This window comes from Triticum aestivum, chromosome 3A (assembly GCF_018294505.1).
Source record: "Triticum aestivum cultivar Chinese Spring chromosome 3A, IWGSC CS RefSeq v2.1, whole genome shotgun sequence".
Lineage (NCBI taxonomy): Eukaryota > Viridiplantae > Streptophyta > Magnoliopsida > Poales > Poaceae > Triticum > Triticum aestivum.
The window spans coordinates 442,096,300-442,104,700 of record NC_057800.1 but is presented as its reverse complement, the minus strand read 5'-3'; positions in this window follow the sequence as shown (position 1 = coordinate 442,104,700).

Sequence of the window (8,401 nt, the reverse complement as noted above, 5' to 3'; positions counted from 1 at the left end):
CACCTGAAGCGTGCTAAGCCTTGAGTCAGTCAAGGGGGACAAGTGTGATCTAGGAATGGATCACAGGACAATGGTCAAGGTTATCCTTAGTAACTAGTGGACTAAGGAATTTTCTCGATTATGGAGGTGGTAAAAGAGTTCGTCGTAAAGGGTTACGCCGATGCAATCTTTGACACTAATCTGGATGATCCTGAGTAGTAAACCGGATTCGTATAGTAGAACAGTTATTTGGAATAGCTCCAAAAAGAGCATGGTAGCTGCATCTACAAGATGACATAGAGATTTGTAAAGCACACACGGATCTGAAAGGTTCAGACCCGTTGACTATAACATCTCTCACAAGCATAACATGATCAAACCCAAAACTCATTGAGTGTTAATCACATGGTAATGTGAACTAGATTATTGACTCTAGTAAACTCTTTGGGTGTTAGTCACATGGGGATGTGACCTTGAATGTTAATCACATAGCGATGTGAACTGGATTATTGACTCTAGTGCAAGTGGGAGACTGTTGGAAATATGCCCTAGAAGCAATAATAAATTAGTTATTATTATATTTCCTTGTTCATAATAATAATTTATTATCCATGCTAGAATCGTATTGATAGGAAACTCAGATACATGTGTGGATACATAGACAACACCATGTCCCTAGTAAGCCTCTAGTTGACTAGCTCGTTGATCAATAGATGGTTACGGTTTCCTGACCATGGACATTGGATATCGTTGATGATGGGATCACATCATTAGGAGAATGATGTGATGGACAAGACCCAATCCTAAGCCTAGCACAAGATCGTGTAGTTCGTATGCTAAAGCTTTTCTAATGTCAAGTATCATTTCCTTAGACCATGAGATTGTGCAACTCCCGGATACCGTAGGAATGCTTTGGGTGTACCAAACGTCACAACGTAACTGGGTGGCTATAAAGGTGCACTGCGGGTATCTCCGAAAGTGTCTGTTAGGTTGGCACGAATCGAGACTGGGATTTGTCACTCCGTGTAACGGAGAGGTATCTCTGGGCCCACTCGCTAGGAAATCATCATAATGTGCACAATGTGACCAAGGAGTTGATCACGGGATGATGTGTTGTGGAACGAGTAAAGAGACTTTCCGGTAACGAGATTGAACGAGGTATCGGGATACCGACGATCGAATCTCGGGCAAGTATCGTACCGATAGACAAAGGGAATTGTATACGGGATTGATTAAATCCTCGACATCATGGTTCATGCGATGAGATCATCGTGGAACATGTGGGAGCCAACATGGGTATCCAAATCCCGCTGTTGGTTATTGACCGGAGAGTCGTCTCGGTCATGTCTGCGTGTCTCCCGAACCCGTAGGGTCTACACACTTAAGGTTCGGTGACGCTAGGGTTGTAGAGATATTAGTATGCGGTAACCTGAAGGTTGTTCGGAGTCCCGAATGAGATCCCGGACGTCACGAGGAGTTCTGGAATGGTCCAGAGGTGAAGATTTATATATAGGAAGTCCAGTTTTGGCCATCGGGAAAGTTTCTGGGGTAATCGGTATTGTACCGGGACCACCGAAAGGGTCCCAAGGGTCCACCGGGTGGGGCCACCTATCCCGGAGGGCCCCATGGGCTGAAGTGGGACGGGAACCAGCCCCTGGTGGGCTGGTGCGCCCCCCCATGGGCCTCCCCCTGCGCCTAGGGTTGGAAACCCTAGGGGTGGGGGGCGCCCCACCTGACTTGGGGGGCAAGTCCCCCCCTTGGCCGCCGCCCCCCTTGGAGATTGGATCTCCTAGGGCCGGCGCCCCCCTAGGAGTCCTATATATATTGGGGGGAGGGAGGGCATCCGCACCCAAGTCCCTGGCGCCTCCCTCTCCCTCCGTGACACCTCTCCCTCTAGTTGGTGCTTGGCGAAGCCCTGCCGAGATCCCGCTGCTTCCACCACCACGCCGTCGTGCTGCTGGATCTCCATCAACCTCTCCTCTCCCCTTGCTAGATCAAGAAGGAGGAGACGTCTCTCCGTTCCGTACGTGTGTTGAACGCGGAGGTGTCGTCCGTTCGGCGCTAGGATCATTGGTGATTTGGATCACGACGAGTACGACTCCATCAACCCTGTTCTCTTGAACGCTTCCGCTTAGCTATCTTCAAGGGTATGAAGATGCACTCCCTCTCTCTCGTTGCTAGTATCTCCTAGATTGATCTTGGTGACATGTAGGAAAATTTTGAATTATTGCTACGATCCCCAACACTATCCATTTACTTTTATGTTGAGTCATCACCCTCTTATTAAAAAGCATTAGCTCGAGAGCACAGCCGTCATTTGCATTCATCACTGTTAATTTATATTGGGTTTGACTATGATTGGATCTCTTTTACCATGAATTGCAATGTCTAGTCAGTCCTTGATCTTTAAAGGTGCTCTGCATTTATGTTTTGCGGTCTCAGAAAGGGCTAGCGAGATACCATCTTGTTATATCATATTATGATTGTTTTGAGAAAGTGTTGTCATCCGAGATTTATTATTATGACTTGCTACTTGATTATGCTATTGATATGAGTAATGATGAGACCTGAGAATTATTGCAAGTGTGATTAGTTATGATCTATGCTGAAAACTTGAATACTGGCTTGACATAGTTACAACAACAAGAGCAAACAGAGTTTGTAAAAGTTTTTCTTTCTTTCTTTCAGTTTGTCAACTGAATTTCTTGAGGACAAGCAAGGGTTTAAGCTAGGGGGAGTTGATACGTCTCCGTCGTATCTACTTTTCCAAACACTTTTGCCCTTGTTTTGGACTCTAACTTGTATGATTTGAATGGAACTAACCCGGACTGACGTTGTTTTCAGCAGAATTACCATGGTGTTGTTTTATGTGCAGAAAACAAATATTCTCGGAATGACCTGAAACTTCATGGAACATCTTAGAAAAAAACAATAAAAAATTCTCGCCAAAGATGAAGACCAGGGGCCCACATCCTTCTCACGAGGGTGGGGGCGCCCCCTAGGGCGCGCCCCCTACCTCGTGGCCCCCCTGGAAACCCTCCAACGCCAACTCCAACTCTATATTTGCTTTCGGAGAGAGAAAAATCAGATAGAAGAAATCATCGCGTTTTACGATACGGAGCCGCCGCCAAGCCCTAAAACCTCTTGAGAGGGCTGATCTAGAGTCCGTTCAGGGCTCTGGAGAGGGGGATTCGTCGCCATCGTCATCATCAACCATCCTCCATCACCAATGTCATGATGCTCACCGCCATGCGTGAGTAATTGCATCGTAGGCTTGCTGGACGGTGATGGGTTGGATGAGATTTATCATGTAATCGAGTTAGTTTTGTTAGGGTTTGATCCCTAGTATCCATTATGTTCTGAGATTGATGTTGCTATGACTTTGCTATGCTTAATGCTTGTCACTAGGGCCCGAGTGCCATGATTTCAGATCTGAACCTATTATGGTTTCATGAATATATGTGAGTTCTTGATCCTATCTTGCAAGTCTATAGTCACCTACTATGTGTTATGATCCGGCAACCCCGAAGTGACAATAATCGGGACCACTCCCGGTGATGACCATAGTTTGAGGAGTTCATGTATTCACTATGTGCTAATGCTTTGTTCCGGTTCTCTATTAAAAGGAGGCCTTAATATCCCTTAGTTTCCAATAGGACCCCGCTGCCACGGGAGGGTAGGACAAAAGATGTCATGCAAGTTCTTTTCCATAAGCACGTATGACTATATACGGAATACATGCCTACATTATATTGATGAATTGGAGCTAGTTCTGTGTCACCCTATGTTATGACTGTTACATGATGAACCACATCCGACATAATTATCCATCACTGATCTGGTGCCTACGAGTTTTCCATATACTGGTTTACATTTATTTACTTTCCCGCTGCTACTGTTACAATCACTACAAAATACCAAAAACATTACTTTTGTTGTCTTTACTTTTGTTGCCGCTACCACCACTATCATATTACTTTGCTACTAAACACTTTGTTGCAGATACTAAGTTTCCAGGTGTGGTTGAATTGACAACTCAGCTGCTAATACTTGAGAATATTCTTTGGCTCCCCTTGTGTCGAATCAATAAATTTGGGGTTGAATACTCTACCCTCGAAAGCTGTTGCGATCCCCTATACTTGTGGGTTATCAGTAGTGGAATAATATCAAGAGTTTCAATACTAAAAACCAGGTTATAAGGAATAGGAATGTCAGGAGATCTATCATCAGTAAAATGGTGGTGATACATGGCATCAAGGTCTAGGTAAACCTTGGTCAAAGAGTAATCATGAGGGCGTATCTCAACCTCGAAGTGAGCTGCCAAACGAGTAGCATAAATCCCACCATGAACTTTACCCTTGGATTTATTAAGGTGGAGGCGACGAGCCATAATAGCTCCCAAGCTATAAGTGTTGTCGCCCTCTAATGCACGATGCAAAACAGCAAGGTCTGGTGAGCTGAGAGCACCCACCTTCTCCCTAGCGAGCAAGCATTTTGTAATGAAAAAAATAAAGTAATGCTCCTCAGGAAAATGCAAACCAACAGCAGTGATAGCTGACACCCCTCTCTCATCTCCACTGTCAAAGTGCGATAAAAGGCCTCAAACTCAGCCAACCTAGGCTCGACTAAGCTCCCATCAAAAGGGATCATGCATATGTTACAAAATTTAGTAAGTGTTTTCTGATGGTTTTCAGCATATAAATCAAAACTCACTTCAGGAGGATTATTCCTAGGCAGGAAAGTAAAGCTTTGAACAAAGATGTTTGTGAGGATTTGGTGCTGTTCACACCCATCTGCGATGAAGTCGGTGAGGCCGACATTAGCAGCATATTGTCTGAACTCATGAAGGATTCCATCCTCTTCCAGGAACGGGGTGTGCGGCCATTCACACGGCCGTACTTCCACCAACCTCCGAGGATGAAGATCACTATCAGAGGACTCCCCAATAACACCCTTGGAGTTCTTCTTAGAGCCAAACTTCTTAAAGATATTCATGGTTTTCCTATGAACAAAATTCTGAAATTTATTATCCCACAAAATTTTCTTGACAAAACTTCACAAAAATGATACCAACTACTCATATGGATACATAGAGGCCATAGCAAGCATTCAAACTTCTTAGAACACTAAGAATTCAACATGCAAGCTCATCTACAGCAGCACCAAGAGTAGCTAATTATTCAAAATATAAACCACTAAAATAAAAATTAATTGGACAAACGGTGGAGTTACATACCAAGCAACAGTCCCCCGAAACAGTTTCGAAAATGGAGCTTCGAGCAAAGAGATTGAAATCCACGGGTTTGAGAGCAAGAACATGGGAGAGAGAGAGAGAGAGAGAGAGAGAGCAATGGACATTTTTTCTAGAGGTAAGTGATGATGTGGTGTAAAGAGATAAGTGAGGGGCCCATGTGGGGCCCACAACCCACCAGGGTGCGCTTGGGGGTCCTGGCATGCCCAGGTGGGTTGTGCCCACCTGGTGCACCTCTCTCTGATGTTATTTGCACCAAAAAATCGGAAATATTCGGAAAAAAATTGTATTAAATTTTTAGGGCATTCTGAGAACTTTTGTTTTTGGGTCATTTTTTTATTGCACGGGAGATTCATAAAACAGACAAAACATGGCATTTTATTTTATTTAACTAATAAAAACAGAGAATAAAAAGTAGGGACCGAAGGTAGTGCTTACTAAATTCATCAACTTCATACCGCTCAAAAATGATCCATTAATAAGGTTGATCAAGTCTTATTAACAACCACTTTCGATTAGCATGAAACCGAAGAACTTTCGTAAATCACTAAGTTACCTCAATGGGGATATGAATGTCCCCAAAAATAAGCATTTCATATTTCTTTTTGACAGTAGGTAGAGGTATTTGAATACTTCCAATAGTGATTGTCGGAGATTTTTGAATAACATTAATACCATTCACTTGGAATTGTTTCTTTGGAAAGTGCACCATATGCTCATTACCATTAATATGAAAAGTGACCTTGCTTTTATTGCAATCAATAATATCCCCTGCAGTATTCAAGAAGGGTCTGCCAAGGATAATCGACATGTTGTCGTCCTCGGGCATCTCAAGTATAACAAAGTCAGTCAAAATAGTAACATTAGCAACAACAACGGGCACATCCTCATAGATACCGATAGGTATGGAAGTTGATTTATCAGCCATTTGCAAATATATTTCAGTAGGTGTGAGTTTATTCAAATCAAGTCTTTTATGTAAAGATAAAGGCATAACACTAACACTAGCACCTAAATCACACAAAGCAGTTTTCACATAATTCTTTTTGATAGAGCAAGGTATAGTTGGTATTCCCGGATCTCCAAGTTTTTTAGGTACTCCATCCTTAAAACTATAATTAGAAAGCATAGTGGAGATTTCAGCTTTCAGTATTTTTCTCTTATTTGTGATGATGTCTTTCATATACTTTGCATAAGGAGGCATTTTCAAGATATCAATCAAGCCAGTACGCAAAAAGACTGACCTCAGCATTTCAGCAAAGCGTTCAAATTCTTCATCATCATTCTTTTTAGTTGACTTAGGTGGAAAATGCATAGGTTTTTGAACCCACGGTTCTCTTTCTTTACCGTGTTTTCTAGCAATGAAGTCTCTTTTATCATACCTTTTATTCTTAGGTTGTGGGTTATCAAGATCAACAGGTGGTTATATCTCAACATCATTGTCCAGTTCTTTATTATTTGGTTGAGTGTCTTCATGAACATCAACATTTTATTTTTCATTATCACTAGGTGAATGTGCATTACGAGACTGAGTTTTAGCATCTGAGATAGAAACTTCATTATCATTATCAGGAGGTTTCTCTATTTTAGGTTCACTAGGAGCGTGCATAGTCATATCATTTTTCCTTTTCATTTTCTTTCTAGAAGAACTAGGTGCACTAGTGTTAGCTCTTTGTGAATCTTGTTCAATTATTTTTGGGTGTCCCTCAGGATAAAGTGGTTCCTGAGTCATTTTACCTCCTCTAGTTGCAACTCTAACATCAAAGTCATGCATATTATTATTCATTTCATCTAGTAACTCTCTTTGAGATTTAGCAACTTGTTCTAACTGAGTTTGAACCATAAAAGCATGCTTTCCAACACCTCTAACATAATTTGATATTCTAAATAACAAGTCACTCAAGCGAGAAATCATATCAGAATTGTATTTCAATTGTTTCATAACATTTGTATTGAAGTGATCTTGTTTTCTAATGTAGTTTTCAAACTCATAAAGGCATTGGCTAGGATGCATATTGTGAGGATTGTCATTATCATTGAACTTCATTAGAGAATTTACCTCTACCACCTTAGGCAGTGGTGGTGGTGTATTAAGCCCATGTATTTCTTCAATAGGAGGTAAACTTTTATCATCATCAGCTTTAATACATTTTTCCTTCATAGATTTCTTTGCCTCTTGCATATCTTTAGGACTGAGATATAATATACCCCTCTTCTTTGGATTGGGTTTAGCCGGTGGTTCAAGAAGAGTCCAATCATCATAATTTTTCAATATGTTATGCAATAGTTCCTCACCTTGTCCAACAGTTCATTCCCTGAAAACACAACCAGCACAACTATCTAGGAAGTCCCTAGAAGCAATCCATTATAGTCGATGATCAGGCAAAGCATTAAGTAATTGGCAAAGCCTCCCCCAAGCTTGTGGGAGACTCTCTTCTTTAATTTGAACAAAGTTAAATATTTCCTGCAAGGCAGGTTGGTTCTTATGAGCAGGGAAATATTTTCCAGAGAAGTAATAAATCATATCCTAGGGACTACGCACACAGCCAGGAGCAAGAGTATTGTACCAAGCTTTAGCATTACCATTTAATGAGAACGGAAATAATTTAAGAATAAAGTAATAGCGAGTTTTCTCATCATGAGTAAAAAGGGTGGCTATGTCATTCAACTTAGTAAGATGTGCCACAATAGTTTCAGTTTCATAACCATGAAAAGGATCAGATTCAACCAAAGTAATTAACTCTAGGTCGATAGAGAATTCATAATCCTTATCATCAATAAAGATAGATGAAGTAGCAAACTTAGGATCACATTTCATTCTAGCATTCAGAGATTTTTCTTTATACTTGCATAATAATTTCTCTAGATCATCTCTATCTCTGCAAGCCAGAATATCTCTAGTTGTCTCCTCACTCATAAAATAACCTTCCGGTACCTTTGGCAATTCATATCTAGGAGGGCTAGTTCTAGCAGGTGTTTCAGGAGTTTCAGTTTCAAGCTCATCATCAGATTCAACAACATCATGTTGTATAACTCTAGCAATTTGTTTATCAAGAAAGTCACCAAGTGGCACATCATCATTAAGCAAGGTACTAGCATCATCATAAGCATTATCCATAGCAGAAGTGGCATCATCAATAACTTGCGACATATCAGAATTAATAGCATGTG